At 46.3% G+C, this 16652-nt stretch overlaps 1 protein-coding gene across 2 annotated transcripts in view; it reads right to left on the bottom strand.

The window, feature by feature from the left end:
* The window catches only part of SEMA4C (semaphorin 4C), a 68529-nt gene that overhangs the window by 24571 nt on the left and 27306 nt on the right, over positions 1-16652 (bottom strand). The window lies entirely within an intron of this gene.

Raw genomic sequence — 16652 nt, 5'->3', positions numbered from 1 at the left:
AAGCAAATTAAATCCCACAAGCCTGAAGTTTGCATATACCACATGGCCTGTTCACACAGGCCTGCTGGACCTCACTATTGTCCTGTACAGCAGTTGCGGAATAAGTCAGTAAGTTTGCCAAAAGAGCTCCCAGCTTGTAGAACTGCAAAGAGGCACATTACCCGCCTCTCACTTTCTCTCTCTCTCTCTCTCTCTCTCTCTCTCTCTCACACACACACACACACACACACACACACAGCTGGACGCCATGGAAAACATCCTAGGTTGAGGCCTATGCAGCCCTGGGCCTGTCTGCCAGTCTTGATCAAGGGACCATTGTTTGGGATGCTCAGCGTGTAACCGGAGACAGAGCACCCAGCCTGTGCAACAGAGAACCTTTTTCCTGGCCGGCTCAGGCCTTGAGTGTGCAGCTTTGTTCACCAAAGAGACAGCCCTCTGTGTGGCGGAGAGCATGTCCCTCAGGGGAGTTGATAACACATCGGAAACGGTTGGACTCAAGCTGCGCTGGGGGGAGGGAGCCGCACAATCATCTCAGGCATTGCCGTTGCTTTGTGTGGGGAGGGAATCTAAGAGAACCCGGGCCAATGGCCACAAATGCCACCTGCCTTCTCCATTCTTACCATGTGTCACTGGACAGACAGTGGGGAGGAAAGAGGTAGAAACTGCTCTGGCTTCTCTGCACGCCCACTAAACTAGCCTTCCCCAGCCTGGTGCCCTCCAGATGTGTTGAACTACAATTCCCAGCATTCCATGGCCAGAATGCTGGGAATGCAATTTCCAGCATTCTGTAACCCCCAAATGGCTAGGCCTCTTCCAGAACGCAACTAAGCAAAGTTACATTCACACCAGTAATGATGAAAAGAAAAATCTAACTTGAAAAATCTAATAAAACATATTAGATAGGTGTTTTACCATTTGTCACTATTCATTTAATACAAGAAATATCAGTATCCCAAACCAGATCTCCATACATTCTGTGGCATTAAAAAAATCAGAATAGTCAAAAGCTTCAAATGCACAGAAATGGTTTTCTGGATTTTTTATGCTAACTGAACCAAAATAAAAGTGAGCAACCAAGGGAGAGGGGGCGTAATTGAAACTGTAATGATAATTATCTTTGTTATCTGTGTGTGTGGGGGTTCTAGCTGTGGTTTTCTGCATTACCTCCTCATAATAAAACAATACATTACAAAGAAGAAACAACAACTTCCAACATGCAACTCTCCTAGGAACCAGATGGTCACTGAAAAAAGTTCCAACTTGCTCTGAGGAGAAGAGCACCATTTTGGCTCAGCGTGGGTCACCCTCCCCCACTTTATGTTATTAAGGAACTTACACAAAGAAAGCTAAAATTTGGTACATGTGCAGACACACCGATTACCAGGATGAATATATATAACAGCACAGCTACTGATGAAGGCAGAAGCCAGAACATTTAGCTTAAATATATTTACACCTCTCCTTCAAAACCAAGAATTAAGAAGTGCATCCCAAAACAGTTAAGCTGGCTAGGAAGCTAAATATTTACACAAACATAGGCCCGCAAATGGCGGGGGGATTGCTCCCCCCTTATGTCCAAGATACTTCCAGCCCATCCAGAAAGCTGGAATTTGGCACATTGGTCAAGAAATATGGGTGGCAAGAGAAGGGGGCATTTTACACCTAGCTGCCAAAATGTGGGAAAACGACGTTTACCTCACAGAAGAGGCTGGCGTACCACCACAGAGCAACCCAAGCTGCCCTTGGGCCAAAATGTTGGATGGTGGATGCTCTGTAGCCTCTTGAGCTTGGATTTGGGAGAGGCACAGCTACCCATCCATCTAACCAGGTTGACTAAGAGCATACTGCAGAATGTGCATTCTCCATGGCTGGCTGCTGGATCCAATCTGGGCCCTTCCAAACCAGCCATCCCATCTCAGCACCCCTGTCTCAGCAGGAGCTGCTACTGCCTTTCTTGAATGAGCCTCCTCAGCAAACCTCCTGCACACTGGAGGCCCCGCGGCTTCCTGCAGCTTCCAAATCCAGCACCCAAAGACTACACAGGTCAGGCATCTGGGGCCGATTAGGCCCTGGAGCTGAGCAGAAGGTGCCATAAATGCACTGCCTCATCAAAAGGCACAAAAAGTCTGGCTTCAATCAGCCCCTTCTCCCTCAGCAGGAAATGGGGGTGGGGGGAGAGGCAGCCAAAGAAAAGAAGCCTCCCCAACTCTGGGAAGTGACATCCAGGGGCGCCCAGAAGGTTCTGGAAGCCCAAGATGTAAACCCCCTTGGGAAAAGATGCTCAAGGCAGCGCAAGAGAGCAGAGTTCAGCCATACGATACGGAGACACCCAGTACTACATTTCTGCACCTAAAGCAGGCTTCCAATTCTTACTTCTCTCCACCCCCACCCCCACCGTGCACACAAGAATTACCAAGTTAAACATGCAGGGTGGCCACTTACGCATGGCCAAAGCAGAGGAAATGCAACACTAAAAAGAGAACACAGGTTGGCATAAAATTTGCATGCTGGGAGATCCAGGTTCTAGTCTCCACTCGGCCATGGAAGCTCACTGGGTGACTTTAGGCCAGTCAGAACTCTCAGCCCAACCTACCTCACAGGGTTGTTGTTGTGAGGATAAAATGGAGAGGAGGAGGAAGAGGAGGAGAATGTAAGCTGCCTTGGGTTCCTTGCAAGAGGAAAAAAAGTCAGGATATAAATGCAATAAATAGATAGATAGAATTGTTGTTGTTGTTCAGTCCTTAAGTCGTGTCCGACTCTTCGTGACCCCATGGACCACAGTACGCCAGGCCTTCCTGTCCTCCGCTCTCTCCCAGAGTGTGCTCAAGTTCATATTCATTGCATCGGTGATGCTATCTAGCCATCTCCTCTTCTGCCATCCCCTTCTCCTTTTGCCCTCAGTCTTTCCCAGCATCAGGGTCTTTTCCAGTGACTTTTCTCTTCGCATTAGGTGGCCAAAATATTGGAGCTTCAGCTTCAGGATCTGTCCTTCCAATGAGCACTCAGGGTTGATTTCCTTTAGGATTGACTGATTTGACCTCCTTGCAGTCCAGGGGACTTGTAAGAGTCTTCTCCAGCACCACAGGTCGAAAGCATCGATTCTTCGGCGCTCAGCCTTCCTTATAGCCCAGCTCTCACAGCCATACGTTGCTACTGGGAAAACCATAGCTTTGATTAGACGAATCTTTGTCAGCGAAGTGATATCTCTGCTTCTTACTATGCTGTCTAGGTTTGCCATAGCTTTCCTCCCAAGGAGCAAGCGTCTTTTAATTTCATGGCTACAGTCACCGTCTGTGGTGATCTTGGAGCCCAAGAAAATAAAATCTGTCACTGCTTCCATTTCTTCCCCTTCTATATGCCAGGAAGTGATGGGGCCAGATGCCATGATCTTAGTTTTTTAATGTTGAGTTTCAAACCAGCGTTTGCACTCTCCACTTTCACCCTCAACAAGAGGCTCTTTAGATCCTCTTCGCTTTCTGCCATTAGGGTGGTATCGTCTGTGTATCTGAGGTTGTTGATAATTCTCCCGGCAATCTTAATTCCGACCTGTGATTCATCCAACCCGGCATTTCTCATGATGTACTCTGCATATAAATTAAATAAGCAGGGCGACAATATACAGCCTTGTTGTACTCCTTTCCCAATTTTGAACCAATCGGTTGTTCCATGTCCGGTTCTTACTGTTGCTTCATGTCCCTTGTACAGGTTTCTCAGGAGACAGGTAAGGAGAGATGGGAGTCTGGTACACCCATCTCTTTAAGAATTCGCCACAGTTTGTTGTGATCCACACAATCAAAGGCTTTAGCGTAGTCAATGAAGCAGAAATGGACATTATTCTGGAATTCTCTTGCTTTCTCCATGATGCAGCGAATGTTGGCGATTTGATCTCTAGTTCCTCTGCCTCTTCGAAACCCAGCTTGTACTTCCGGTAGTTCTCGGTTCGCATACTGCTGAAGCCTAGCTTGCAGGATTTTGAGCATCACCTTGCTGGCATGTGAAATGAGCGCAATTGTGCGGTAGTTTGAACACTCTTTGGCATTGCCCTTCTTTGGAATTGGAATGTAAACTGACCTTTTCCAGTCTTGTGGCCACTGTTGAGTGTTCCAAATTTGTCGGCATATTGAATGCAGCACTTTAACAGCATCATCTTTTAGGATTTTAAATAGCTCAGCTGGAATACTGTCATCTCTGCTAGCTTTGTTGTTAGTAATGCTTCCTAAGGCCCACTTGACTTCACACTCTAGGATGTCCAGCTCAAGTTCAATGACTGCACTATCATGGCTATCAGGGACATTAAGATCTTTCCTGTATAGTTCTTCTGTGTATTCTTTCCACCTCTTCTTAATCTCATCTGCTTCTGTTAGGTCCCTGCCTTCTTTGTCCTTTATCATGCCCGTCTTTGCACAAAACATTCCCTTGAGATGTCCGATTTTCTTGAAAAGATCTCTAGTCTTTCCCATTCTGTTGTTTTCCTCGATTTCTTTGCATTGTTCATTTAAGAAGGCCTTCTTGTTTCTATAGACAGAATTACTATAACTTAAATAGAGTTACAATACGTCTCAACCTACTGGGGAAGACTGTGACCAGGTGAGCTGTGTGCCTGCTCTCCAGCCGCTAACTGGATGGGCACCTTGCAAGCCCCTGCTGCTCTCCCTTCTTAGGCGTCTTTATCTTTAAACCGGACTTAAACTGGAAAATCCTTCCAACAGAGGATTGTCCTCTATAAAAGAGGGCACACGGCCACCCTGTGGTTGAGGATCTTTAAAGGCAACTCCTGCCATAATGCCTGCCTCAGCGGAGGCTGCTGGCTCCAATGTCAGTGGGGTGGTGAATCCAGGTTTCATTCAGAACCAGTCAGAACTCTAAAGGAGCTCTCCAAAGCACCTTCAATGGTTCCTTCAGAATTCTGACCAGTTCTGACTGAAATCTGGGGCGGATTCATCACCCCACTGACATTGGAAGCAGCAGCTCCGCTGGCCTGACTATACTACCACAGGCCTCCCGTTTGCTCAACGTGCTACAGCAGCGTTCCACAACTGAATGTGCTCTATGCAGGCACAGGTCCAACAAGGAGATATGATGGTGCCGCCCTGACTGGCCCACTGCCCTCAACAGCCTCAGAGCAAGGCGATATCTGGCTTTTCATCTACCACCTTTAAAGCATACTTAATTAGGCCATCCTGAAGAGAAAAACACAATGTAATTTCACATCATTTGGAGAACTGTCCAATCATTTTTATGATCTCTAACGCCTGTTTTGCACCCCAATCCTAGCTGTGCTCACGGCAGTTGTTTCTGTCGCCTTGCCCTCATTACAAGTCTGGGTAAGACGACATCAAGCGAACCCCAGGGACAGATCGACAGGGACAGAGGTCTTGTCTAAGAACAGCGAATCCATTGCCCCAAAAGGGACACTGGCAGCAGTGCTACACAAATGAGAACAGGGACTGCGTTACAGTCGCAGTCAGGCCACCCCAGAACATAATAATAAAAAGAAAGAGAGAGAGCGCGTGCGAGACAGAGTTCATAAACAGTTGCAGAATGTACTTGCCTTAGCACTAGATAACCACAAGCTCTCACACATCTAGATAATGGGCAAGACTCCCCCCCCCCCCACAAGGGGGGCATGAGCCCTGACATTTTTAATTTCTAATATGAGAAATATTACATTTTCCTCAAACTACTGGGGAGGGGAGTACAGGGAGGGACATTATCATCCTATGTACAAGGCTTAACCTTCCTGTGTTGCTTGTTGCCACCTCATCTTTTTGCCAGGCAAGTGCTCTTGGCACCTTCTGGCCACCCATGGACTGAGAACTAAGCTGTAAACACACCAGATTTATCCAGCCCAAGGGCCAAAAGAGGCAGTCTTGAGTTTGCTTGCCTGGGCCTCGCTCCAGCTACCGCTTAGCTCAGATTCAATTACAGCAAAACTTCAAAAAAAAAATTGACAAGATATACAAGTGTTGCCAAGATATACACGGACAAGATCCTCAGTGTGTGTAGGCAGAGAATGGAGTTATCATCAAGGCTAGGCAAAACACAGCCCAAATACTTGGTTGAGCAAATGGCTTAAAAAGCATGATGGAATTTGATAGCTTTTATAATAAATACTTACTATAACACCGTAATCTATATTTATAGCATAGGTTATTTAGGGGCAAGCGCCTTCCTTCTACATCGCTAACGTTAATATACCATGTCTGAGTGTTTAAAGAGCTCCACATACATTTGCCTTGCTGTAATCCTTACATCAATCTTATAAGGTCGGTCAGTATTAGTATCCTTGTAAGGCTGATGGGTGACTGAGACCAAGAGAAAAGGGATTGCCTAAAACCACCTAGGCTGGTTCTTACATTAGCTAAGTGGAATGACATTTGCTTGCCAGTGGTTCCTTCCCACACTGCTCTGGTAATGCTACAGAACACTCTGTATATGTGCAAGAGAAAAATGTTCTTCTTACACTGGATAAATTATTTGTTAATTAATCCTTTTTTTATCAGTGCCTAATAGCCACAATAACTAATCAGGACCTCCAGGTAGAGAGATAGTATACCGCACAATACCAGAGGCTGTGAACAACCACAGAGGAAAGCAGTTGCCTTCATATCCTACTGCTTGTGAGTGCCCTGGAGGCATAGGCTAGCCATCACTAGAAACAGAATACTGGGCTGGATGGTTCTTCGGCCTGATCCAGCAAGTTAGTTCTGATGTTGGAACTCAGGTCATCATGTGAGGGGGCACACTGCAAAGGATTCTGGGGGATCGTCTCCAGCTCACAGCCAGTTCACATGGATGCTGGTCACGGCCCTACTAGGCTGTACTGCTGTGAACTGAATACATCCTCACACACATCCGAGGCTCCCCTACAGCAGGGGTGGGCTGAAGGTGGGGATCTACTGGTAAGTCTCTAGGTATTTGCCTCAGATTGGCAAGGATTCCTGACTCCCAATTGTTTAACAACAGCAACAACAAAATGACTCTCCCCTGCCCTAAAATTATACTGCTGAGATGAAGAAAGCCTGAGGGAGGCTAACCAAGGATGGATTTTGGTGTGCAAGGACGGTGTACTCTGTTCAGTCTTGGTACTCAAAACAAGTTCCTGGGCTTGGAATTCTTTGATCCTAAGTGTGTGTCTTTTACATGAGGCTCCGGTTGTTGGATCTCGAGGTTCCAATAAAAACAAGAAAGAAAAACAGATCTCAGAAACCTAACATCTGCTCACCTCTGCTCTACGCTTTGCATGCCAGGGGAAGGTTGACACTGGAGAGCAAAAAGTGTCTTTCAGGGTAGATTTGGTCTGCCATTACTGAGCGGAACCCCAGATATGTTCCTGAGGAACCCCAGAATAGTTAGAAGCAGTGGAGGCTGGTGGCTCCGATGTCAGTGGGGCAATGAATCCACTCCAGGTTTCAGTCAGAACCTGTCAGAACTCTAAAGGAGATGTCCAAGGATTCACTGCCCCACTGCAGTCGCAGCCACCAGCCTCCACTGGTTTGAAGACTGTCAGCCGAGGTGTACGTCCCCCACTTTCCCCCCTGCTAGGAGAAGTATTTTCCATGATGTCCTGTGCAGCTCTCCCAGGGAGGGTGTTGCAAAGAATCAGGCCTGACTACCACTGGCCTCTATGGGAACAGCACACACCCATGATGCCCCCCACACCACCGACCCACCCGGCACAGAACTCAGCAAAGCTGTTCTGCCAACTCGGGCATTTCAAACTCTGAGCAAAAGGTCTCTGCAGCAGAGCTGGCAGGATTGGTCTCATTCAGCTAAACACCCGAGCCAGGCAATTACAGAGCCCAGCCCTATAATCAGCGGCTTTGCCGTGAATCAGCAGAATGTGCTGACATGCACCACTGGAGGGAAAGGGATTAAAGCTACGTGCACCATTCAGAGCTGGGTGGGTGCCCAGCTCCGCTTCCCAGTACCCACAAGCGAGCAGGAGTGGAAGAGGCAGCAGACGGGCCTCATCGGCTGTGCACGAGAGTGGCAGGAGAAGCTCTTGCCCGCTCTCACCCCACCTACTTCTATTATACTTTGCTCTAACCTCTCCCTCCAGGTTTTGGGGCGACTCCTGCCCTCTAAATGAGAGGGAGGGAATTCAGGGCTGCCACACCTATACTGTTCCTGCCCTGAAAGAAACCTGTGCAACTCAAAGGTTTGCTACCTTGCCAATACAGCTGACTCAGTAAAAAGGGACCGTACGTTAAGGTATAATGATTTACTGGAACTGTCACAAGGGGAATATAAGTTAAAATCAAGGGAAAGCTTATTGGAAGAAGGTCATTTATGTCAGTGGTTTTCATATTTGCAACTTAAATAAAGGTTTAAAACAGATGAGAAAAATGGTGGATCTGAACAAACAGAATCTGAGTTTGAAACAGCACTGGGTACAAATGATTAACATGTTATTGCTAAACTGTATAAATTACTGTTAAGGTATGAGACAGAGGATGAACAAGTAAAAGACTGTATGATAAAATGGGCACAAAATGTTGGTCATAATATATTAATGGAAGAGTGGGAAAGTATGTGGGGAAAAGATCTAAAATTTACTTTATGTACAAATCTTGAAGAGAATTTTTATAAGATGATGTATAGATGGTATATGGCACCGTTTATATTGTCTAAAATGTATAAAGGTGTTTGTGGAAAATGTTGGAAATGTGAAGACCAAGAGGGAACATTTTATCATTTATGGTGGACTTGTAAAAAAGCTAAAACATTTTGGAAACGAATACAGTCTTTAGCTCAAAGAATATTAAAGACTACTATAGAACTAAAGCCAGAAACTTTTTTATTGGGTCTAACAGATAAACACATAAAAGAGAAGGGGGGAACCCTCTTTCTCTACATGACAACGGCTGCAAGGTTATTGTACGCACAAAAGTGGAAGAATGAAACAGTACCAACTGTGAGCGAGTGGATCATGAAAATGAGGGAGCTGACAGAGATGGCAAAACTTACTATTATAATTAAAGACAGATCAACAACTAAATTTATGTTAGATTGGAAACCTTTTATAGAATTTGTACAAGAAATAGAGAAAAATGATATCTATGTATGTGGATTTTGAACTTAGAGATGGTTGATTCTCTTTTTTCTGTTGCTGTTAAAATTAGAACGGAGATAATGTCTGTGAACTCAATGTATGATATACAACTAAGACAAGAACTAGAGAATAATAATAATAAGCATTTGTTGTGTAAAGGGAGCCAAAGGTAGACATCTTACAATCTTAAAGAGATATTTTAATGTATATGTATTGTTGTTGTGTTTCTGTTGTTGTTGTTGTTTTGTTTTAAATAAAAAAGACATTAAAAAAGTAAAAAGGGACCATACGTGAGAAAACAGCAAGCACAGAAGCACCATCGTCAACGTATACGGTGCTTTGCAAAATAAAATAAGCTAAACAAGAAACTAGATAAGATCCCCAGTTATTGTCCATATATGATACACGTGTTTACGAAGTCTTCTCGGTTGCATTCCCACTGTATGCTTTTAATCTTAAAACGTTTTGGAAATCCTGCAGTGAGGAAAGACAAATTCTGCAAATATTGCTCAAACATTACTTGATTATCTGATTGTGGGAACACACCACATTCAGCATAACTGTTCAGCTTTTCTTCAAACTTCACCACCCATGGTTGGTTAGCTTTGCTGTCCCAATTCCAAAAAGCAAAACAGTAGAGGGAAAGAGATGTTTAAATTGAGGGGTATTAGGAGGAACAGGCAAGAGCCGGATGCAAGGTTCACTTAGAACCATAAGAGCTAGGAAGTTGTTCTTTAATTTAAATGAAATCCAGATTCTATATCGAGAAGGAAAATGCAGCAGTTCATGGCATGACTGCAGCTGCACAGAAAGTCATTTGCTGGGTAAAAAGCCACAGGCTACCTGTTACCTCTGGCCCTAAAATAGAGCAGGTTGCCACAGGGGGATAACGACTACCGCCAAGCACTGTCCCAAGCTTCTCCCCTCCTCCTCGTGGAATAGTATGACATAAGGGAATGTAGCATTACGATCAGGAAAAGGGGCGCCTTGGGGGAGCCTGTCAGAGGAAAACAAGAGGATGAGATCATGATCAGGTGTTTGCGACAACACTGGCAACCATCTCAGGAGAGCCAGACAGCTCAGGTGTGACCACATACTCTCAGGACGCCCACAGCTGCTGAGGTCAGAGCCAATCCTGGAGCGACGCAGAAGAAAAGCGATAGATGCTGGTTTGCTGCCGAACCAGCAGACAGGTCTCAGTCAAGCTGAGTTCCACAGGTCCACCTCGTAGAAGAGGGTGTTCTCGAGTTATTCCATCTAATAAAAGCAAGATTTATTTGACCGTAGAAAACTTTGGCTTGGCGGAACTGATTGGTTTATTCAAAACCCTCATGCTAGGCTAAGCACTCTGCTCCAACTGCAAAACGTTAACAGGGGAGAAAAGCTAGCAGGAGTGTGAGAGTAGGCAGGGTCCAGAGTTGTTCTCCCCCAGCCTGGTGCCCTCCAGATGTGTTGGACTACAACTCCCATGATCCCACAGCCAGAGGCTAGGAGGCAAATAAAGGCAAAGTCCCTTCCAATGACCACCAGATGCCCCACTGCCTCCATCTTTTCAAAACATCTCATCAACTGTGAGATCTATAAACTTCCTCACAACACTTCTAGGAGTCTATTGGATAGAAGCTAGATCCTTTTGTTCATGAGAAGGGCTGTGGCTTTGTACAAAACAAAACAGAACCCTGGACATTCATGGGAGCCTCTGCACTAAAATTTTGGGGACAGCACAGAGACTAATCACGCAGGCTCCACAGTGTGTGCCTCTTCAGTAACTAATAAGATGCATGCCGTCTGTTTGTTCAGAGCAATTCATATACATTAGCTCACTAAAACAGCCCTGGAAAGTACACCAGTATTATTACACCCATATTGCAGAGTGGGGACTAAGGATCAAAGACGGGGACTTGGCTAAGGCCAACTGGTGAACTAGGGGCATCCTAGTTTAAACTCTTAGGTTCAAACTACATGTTACTTTACAGACATATCCAATTCGGCACTAGCTGTGACATTGCGCTATTGTACGTGACTATTACGTTGCGCTATTGTACGTGACTGCTAGCGCAACACCAATTGCATTTGCTGGTGCAAATCTGTTGCACCAGCAAACCCCATTGGTATTGTGCTAGATGTCGCCTACACTAGGACAACGTAATTTCATTAGTGCTAGTGCTGAATTGGATACTGCCCACAGCATGTACAGGGCGGGGAGATTTTAATCCTTCTTTCCCCAGCTGTCATTTTACCAATAATTGCTCCCCCAGTACAGCTATGGTGCTCCTGCACAGAGGGGAGGGGGAAGTCACAACAAAAATCAGCCCCCCATTATAAAATAAAAATTAAGATGTAAATGCTAGCTCTGTCTTTACAGCAATGTGTAGTTAGCCACTCTGCCAGAGTAGCTCTACAAGCAGATAGTGGAAGTGTTGAGGTGTACAGAGGCAACCGGAGGGGAAAGGCATCTGTTTATCTGCAAGACAAGCGGAGATTGCTCCTCGAAGCAAGCAACATCATATTGCAGGGCCAGGGACTATGTATATATGTACTGTGGAGAGGAGAGAGGGAAGCCTTTTCAGCCCCCAATTGTGGAGACCAATTAGCCACTAAAGCAAGACCTCAGGGCTGGTTCACAAATGCACACTGATCACTTGTATGTGTGAAGAAGGGCCATTACAAACAGACATTTCAAATGCAATCCTTTTCAACAGAGGCACACTAAAAAAACTGCCAGTCACCAAATGTAGACAAATGGAGTGCAGAAAATCTAATTATATATACTTATATATGTGAAACAGTCTTCCTTCTCCCCCAATCAGGATGGGGAAAATGTTTTGCACACATCCTGGATAGTCAATTTGCCTTCCATCTTCTATCTTGCAAAGAGCATTAAAATCTTAGGAGAAATTAAGTTCCAGCCGGACACTCCTTGTACATCAGATTAACATACAAAATGCATCCTGCTGCATCAGTAGACCAGGCCATTCCCCTAAATATAATTGAGAGTGCCATCCTATGCATACTTGGGCACCCATGCTGGCTGGGGAATACTGGGAGTTGCAGGACTTTTCTTCTGTCTAAACATGCATAAGATAGCACCCTTAGTCTACAACGTTTGAACGTCTCCAAGTATCTGATCAAGGGCCACTAATCTGTCATAGAGAAGGCTCCCACACCCATCTTCCACATTTAGTTCAGATCTGTTGCATCAAGTTATCCATTATCAAAACATCCCATAGTTTATTAATCCCATCTGTCTCTTTCAACGGTTGGAGCAACTTCTGTTGTTGCACTAATAAGCATCCTTGCAGCAAGCAACATATTTTGGATTAAATTTTTATGAGAGCAAACAGCTTTATCGCCATCAATGTCGGTTACTGATTAACAAAAAGGCTGTAATTTCTACCGTTTTCTGTTGTTTGGGAGTCCAAAATTGTGGTACAATACAACAAGACCAAGTGTGCTTATAACTACCAGCAGCTTTACATGCTTTCATCTTCCTTTGGTTTGAGCCTCCAGATGTTAAATACCCCAAAGCCATCACTTTAAACAGGAAAAAAAGCAAAGGTAGTGTGCACAATTCTTTTGGAGATCTTTTGGTTAGCCTAATAAAGGTGTTACAGCAACATGGATTTTGGAAAGTTTAAAATAGCTTTCTTAAGATGAACACTTAAGGATGGTGACGGTGGGCTCTTATACATCAATATCTCATCTAGACTATGTTGTTCTAAAACTGTATTCCATTTTTCAAAATGTATCTTGGTTCTTGAATCAGACTGAGAAAGGTATTGTATATTAGGCTGCGCTTGAAAGGATCTTCTGCAGGTTCCATTGTCTTTCTTCCCTGTTCTTACTGGGGGAACAGTTGCAATGGCTCAGAAGATGGGGTAGGCCCTGTACCTGCTCAGAGGCACTTACTATATTTATGATTACATATCATAATGTATGATGATACACCACATATATAATTATACACCTCTCTTTCTTTAAAGAAGGGAAACGGCCAAAGATGGGACAGTGGTGCTAAATGGGTATGGCTAAACGAGGAAGGATTTGCACCATTGTATTGGTCAGACCCATAGTGACCTCCAGAGCACAGAAAATCTCACATTATCCATGAGTTCCCCCTTCCGTGCTGGCTCTGGGTTTTTGAGGGCCCTTGGTAAAACATCCATAACGCCCCCCCCCCTTCAGCGCGTCTACATTCTCACTGCCATTGTCCCCAGCTGCTATTGCTCCTCATCCTCTTTCTCATCATGGCTACCGCTTTCTTGCTTGACAGGCAGCGAGCCAGAGAGCAAGTAGGCTGTGGCATCTCCTCCTCCTCCTCCTCCTCCTCCCCCCCACCACTGTTGTCTGGGCCAGGGCAAGAGGCAAGTAAACAAGCAGGCTGCAATGGTGAAGAGGAGCAGCAACTCCAGGGCTCTCTCATCAGTGGGCCCCTACGGGGGTGTGGGGCCCCAGCAGGTGCCCAACCATGCCTATCCTTGATGTCAGCCTTGTCCCCCTTCAAATATTATAACAGAAACAAGAGGAAAGGAAGCATCATTCACACACACAGTTCTTCTGCGCTAACTTCTCAATAATGTACAAGCCAGAATCCTTCTTAAATATAACCAACTAGACAAGGCACATGAAGCTTTAAAGGGGTTAGTCGGGGAGGAAATAGTTTTAGGGTGGCCAAATGAAGCCGTGCACAATCCCAGAGGCACACCCTGGGAATTCCCTGAAAAACTGCTGGGGAGGGAGCACCTAGATTGTGCCTGGCTGGGCACGATCCACGCATTTAAACCTCTTCTGTGGTACTGAAATGCACTCAGGGAGCCTGATCGCACCGTCAGCTGCTTGGGCTGTCCAGGCCCAACCCTGCTTCTCCTTTAAGCCTTCTCCAATCTGTAGCCCTCCAGATATGTTGAACTACAACCCCCATCATCCAACACATCTGGAGGGTGGCAGGTTCGTGAAGACTATGCTATTTATTACTGCAGTTCCTACCAGAAACGTCACTCCGTAACATCCTGCAATTGTATTTGCCACCACTACCGCCACAGCGACCCTCTCGCATCAGAAGAGAGTCATCATGCAATTAAGACACCCCCCCCCTCTTTCCTGTGCTGTCATTTCTAGATGACGAGTCCCTAGAAGATCAAGAGCTTATTATAAGCCCACAAGTGCATCTCCTTACACGCAGCCCTATTATTTTCCACCCGGCTTCCGTTACTCCGGTCCATGAGGTCATTCCATTTCACCCTGGGGAATTTTCCAGTCTTCATCTGTGCCAATGGCTCTCTGAACTTGGTATCATCAGTGAATTTTAAAACACCATAGTTTTCCACCACCACCACCCCAGTCAGCAAGACCACGAACGAAGAAAAATGCGAACCACAAATTGTCTAAAAACTGATCCAGCAGGAATAGGCTCCTTTGCAGTTAAAGATTTAGCACTTGAAAAATACCTGGGCAGAGAGTCAGAGACTCTGTTCAGAAGTTAATTAATTAATTCACAAATTGCAGGGGCGCATACTGTGCCGGGGCCACACACGAGCGGTTTCCGGGTTTTGCTAGCAGCTGTCGAATGCTGCATTCGACAGGGTTGTTGATGTGACATCCAAACCTGGGAACTTGGAGTTGTTCCCAGGTTAAAAAGCCCCAAGTTAACCTAAGAACAAGCTGCAGGTCCTCTGCAATTGCTAGTGGACGCTGTCCTTACGTCCGAACAACTCCAGAGAGAAACTTCTGAAAGGATGATAGAAGAAAAGCAGCTGGCTGGCACTTTTCCTCTCCCTGTGCTTTAGGATCTTGTTGTACAAAAGGAGGAAGATTTATTATCTGACATTATTATTAATAATGTTTACAGAATACCAGAAGCAAAATACATAGGTCCCTGCCCCAAAGAGTTTACAACCTGAATTTTGTCGGGGGGGGGGGCAACAAAGGGAGGGAAAGAGGGAGGCCAGGGGAGCAAGGAAATGAGTATGGGCAAATGAAGTGGTGTTCCAGTTGGGGGCAAGGCCTAAGGGATTAACCCAGCCTTCCCCAACCTGGTGCCCTTCAAATTTGTTGGACTGCAGCTCCCATCAGCCCCAGCCAGCATGGCCACTGGGAATGTTGGGAGTTGGAGTCTAACCAGTCTGGAGTGCACCAGGTTGGAGAAAACTTGGTTAAGCCAAAGGCTTCCCAAAGAAATGGATTTTGTGGAGGGATTTCAAGGAAGGCAGATAAACTATGCAAGATTACAGGCTCTGTTGATGCAGGAGACACTTTTTCCCTCCCTCACCATAATAATGTATAGCAACATCAATGCACAAAGAGAAGCTGCATACAAGATAATTTGAAATGTGGTAACCAAGAACCACTTGCTTCCAGGCTCGGTGAAAATGCTGACCGACGGAACCCACAGGATGCTTCAGACACATCAGCCACTCCATGCTCCCATCTGCCAGCCATGTGCGCACACACACACACACACACACGTGCACACGCACGCACGCACACACACACAGAGATGGTGCCAATCCTTCAAGCAGGATCAGCTCAGGGGGCGCAATCTGAATAAACATATTGTAAGAATAGAGAGCTGGGATTCACAGTCAAAATGCCCATGATGCCGCAAACCTGCTGAAGCTAAGGAAGTCTGAGTTTGGTCAGTACCCGGATCGGATACGGCCCAGGAACCCTATGTACAGCGCCTTCAGTTCCACCGAAGTCAGGACCGATCCGTCATTGAATTAACTGATCGACTGATTCCCTGCAGCCCTGTGGACCACTTGGGCACTTGTTCCTTGGTGGGCCACCTCCTCGCCTTCTGCTTTAGGAGAAACAGCTGTTTAGGAGCCACAACATGGGAACCACAACAGTACGCGGCGACCCCACTTTGGTGGCATGTGCTAAATGCAGCCACCTGGGAGAGGCCCAACTGCAGAGGCCTTTGCTACACCATTAGCCCCCCTTGCTCCTGGTGGGGGAAAGACCTACACCAGCCTTCCGCACCTGGTCAGCTCCAGATGTGTTGGGCTGCAACTGCCACAGCCAATGGCCACGCTGGCTGGGAATTATGGGGCTTGCGGTCCAGCACATCTGAAAGGCACCAGGTTGGGGAAGGCTGACCGATACCCTGGGCTGTGGCCATGTGCTGGGTCATCCACCGCCCGAAGCCACTTGGCCTCACCCCGCCCAAAAGAAGGTCCCATACCACTGTGGCCATGTGCGAAGGGGCCAAAGGCACCCCTCTTGCTTCCACCTGCCCCTCTCTGGGTGGCACTGGTTATCAAGTTAGCTGGTTTCTTGAGGCTTGAGCTGTTTCTAATAACCAGCCTCCAAATGCATTTCCCAGTTCCAGCTGCTTCTGCCTTCATCCCGGCCTCACGGCTCTCTGTTTTGCATTTAATTAACTGTGCTTGCTTGCCCAAACTCCCAGCTTAATTAACATCCTCAGCCAAACCCACATCCAAAGCTCCACCAGACCACAGCACTTCTGTTTGCACTTCATTTTCCCTCGTCAGCAGTCCGATCAAGGATCAAAGGGACAGACTTCTTGAAGAAGCCTGGAGACCGCGGCAGGACAACCCAGTGCCCCTGGACTCCCAGCCCAGCCTCACCTGTCCCT

Source organism: Heloderma suspectum, chromosome 6, assembly GCF_057233095.1.
Source record: "Heloderma suspectum isolate Gila_16-S chromosome 6, 16-S_ref, whole genome shotgun sequence".
Taxonomy (NCBI): domain Eukaryota; kingdom Metazoa; phylum Chordata; class Lepidosauria; order Squamata; family Helodermatidae; genus Heloderma; species Heloderma suspectum.
The sequence above is the reverse complement of the archived record's forward strand: the minus strand, read 5'-3'. Positions and strand labels throughout refer to the sequence as shown.